The following is a 3,008-nucleotide window of genomic DNA, read 5'->3' on the forward strand; positions in this document are numbered from 1 at the left end:
ACTACCCACCTGGCACTTTGTTAAGGGTTTGGGGCTTTTTTGTTTCTTTGTTTGTTTGTTTGTTTGTTTGTGGGAGGAATTTAATCTTTATTTACAGGAGACGGCAAAATATGAAATTCCACATAGAAGAAACTCACTGAGAGTAGAAGCTTCATACAGTGTGTACAGTTTGGAACTGTTCAAGTATAGATTCATTGTAAAAAATGCTACAATAACAAGCCACATTTTAAAAAAGTTCTTTTTTTAAAAAAAAATATTTTATTGATCTTTCACAGAGAGGAAGGGAGAGGGATTGAGAGCCAGAAACATCGATGAGAAAGAAACACCGATCAGATGCCTCCTGCATGCCTCCCGCTGGGGATGTGTCCACACCAAGGCACATGCCCCCCAACCAGAATCGAACCTGGGACCCTTGAGTCCACAGGCTGACGCTCCATCCACTGAGCCAAACCAATCAGGGCTTAAAAAGAGTTCTTAGTAGAGAAACAGTAAGACGTACTTATACCAAACATAGTACACAACAAACAACTTTATGCTTCAGTTGTACAATCTAAAAGTTAAAGGTCCCAGGAGTGCCATCCTGAACTTGGAATGTATAACCTTCAGAGGTAGTTTCTGGCACAACATTTTGATCTTCCTCTTCCTCTACAGAAAAATATTTCTCAATCAAGTTTAGTGACGCTTTGTACACCGACTCATTTTCATGGTTTTGTAGAGCTTCAATTTTGTCCAAACCTCCACAGTCTTCAATCATTATACTTAGTTTCTCAGTTTCACCTAGTTTCTCAGCAGCCTGAAATATATTTGAAATGGCATCCAGAATAACCATAATAATTTTGGTATCTTTTGCAGTTAAGAGGTTCATCAGTGGTTCTATTATGCCACAATGAACGAGGTATACAATTTGTTCAACTGTTCCACCACTTGTATAGTTGGTCACAGCCCATACAGCTTCCTTTTGTGTCTTAAAGTCTGCCTAATAAACATAAGGAAACAAGTTTATTTCGGAATATGTCCCTGCGACAATATTTCCTATGGCTCTTAGCGCAGGAGTCACAATTGACAATTCAGTAGCTCTTAGGAGCTTCACAAGTTGGGGCACAGCTCCTGTTTTCACAACCATTTCAATCCATTCATGTGGACCAAGAGTAAGATAGAAAATGGCCCAGCAGCTATCTGCTAATACTTCTGGATCATCATGATGCAGGAGACGAACTAAAGTCGGAAGAATCTTCTCAACAGCATCTAATGGGGGTACAGCATTCTTGTGGCGACAAAGGTTTAGAAGTGTCCCGGTCAGGTTACGTAAGTAACCACATGCTAAAGATGACATATCAGGAACTGCAAGAAGAGCCAACAGTGGGTCAACTGTACCGTATGTGATAATTAAGTCTTGGAAAACAAACCATCACCTGCAATGTTTCCTGGAGCTCATACAGCTTGTTCACGGATGTGAGCATGGGGAGATGCCAGCAGAGAAATGAATGCTGGGATAGCACCTGCATCTACTACAGCCTTGGTCTGTTCTGAGGTCCTGGAAGCAGTGATAGTGACGGCCTCAACAGATGCAAACAGGCATCATTGGGAAAGGAACTCACATTTCTCCTTTTCAGCATCTGGTCATCCTTCTTAGCTTTCCTCAGCTCCACATTAACTTCTATTCGGCACCACCTCATTTCTGTACTGTCTTTCCCCTTGTTCTTGAATCTGTTAAGGCGGGCAGCTGGCGAATTAGCATTCTCATTGGTGGACATGGTTATGAGACAAAGGGAGAAGCTCCACACAGCTGCTCAGGCTTTCACAGGAGACCCGTGAGCAGAGGACAGGCTGCGGTTCGGTTGCTCCGAGAACGTCTACAGTGGCTCAGCTCTCAGACGGTGTGTTGGGGTCCAACCCCAGCAGGTCCAGGGGTTCCCAAAGGTGTGGATGGAGTCGGCGAAGAATGAAGGACACAGAGACAGCGTTCGGTTGATCAGCTGCCTAGCCAGGATCTCCAGCCAAGTTCTGTCCAGGATCTCCAGCCAGGTTCTGCATTTTAGTGTCTTGTTACATCTGTATTTATACCAGTTGATTTTAATCCTATCAATTTCTATTCCAAAGGTTAGGGCGTTTCTTATCTCCATTCCAGGGAGTAAAGATTATGTAGCTTAAGCGTGATTGTTCGTAGTTAAAGTGATTAACCACCAGGCTGGCACTTAGTTAAAGGGTTTTATTCCCTCCCTAACTTCAGGGAAAAATCCCTACCTGGGGAAACAACCTTTCTCAGAGAGGTGACCTTGGTTAAAATACATAGTGCCAAGGAGGGGAGCAAACATATTAAGAACAGTATGCCATATACGCCAGTTCCCTTGAAACATATGCTGAACAGAAGTTTCTTCCCTGCAGCGACTGTGTCAAGCAGCAAGGATGGACCGGCTTCCAGCAAATTCCCCCTTTTTTTATTTTTTAAATGATGGCGCATGGAAATCAGTAGCCACCTTTTGGATTGGGTTGTTTAAGGCTCCGAAGAACACTGACAAGCAATGATAGCGAGCATAGCTATACACATAGTGGTTGGAGTGCACAAGGAGCCTGGTTCCTGTTGAAGGTTGCGGGCCCGTTCAGTCAAGGGATTTCAGCTGTCCTCAAGTCTATGGTTTGGTTGTCTTTGTTGAGCTGGCTAGCGGACAGTGTCATTGGCGACGGGCTTCCCCGAGCTTCAGAGAGTTGAAGGGCTTCATCAAAGGGTCCATCAGGGCTGCTCTTGGTAGTGATGTCAGTGTTTGGGGAGGAGTCAGCTGTGCCCTCTGGGTCGGCTGATATGGAAGATACCGGGGAGGAGGAGGAGGAGGAGGAGGAGATGGAGGGTAGTAGAGAGAAAAAGAAGAGAAAGCAAAAGAATTACAAGGCATGGAAGTGTTTAGAAAAAAAGAGGGAGAAGAAAGGGAAGAAGGCAGCATCCTGACACAGCCCTTTCCTTCAGCTGTCCCTTTCCCTGTGTTCCAAGGTAGAAATGGGAACCAAGGCAT

At 44.6% G+C, this 3,008-nt stretch overlaps 1 pseudogene; it reads right to left on the minus strand.

Moving 5' to 3' along the window:
* Positions 1 to 976: 976 nt before the first annotated feature.
* Positions 977 to 1,754, minus strand: LOC102759655 (annotated as a pseudogene).
* Between the last annotated feature and the right edge of the window lie 1,254 nt (positions 1,755 to 3,008).

Source organism: Myotis davidii, unplaced genomic scaffold (genome assembly GCF_000327345.1).
Source record: "Myotis davidii unplaced genomic scaffold, ASM32734v1 scaffold137, whole genome shotgun sequence".
In the NCBI taxonomy this organism is placed as follows: Eukaryota; Metazoa; Chordata; class Mammalia; order Chiroptera; family Vespertilionidae; genus Myotis; species Myotis davidii.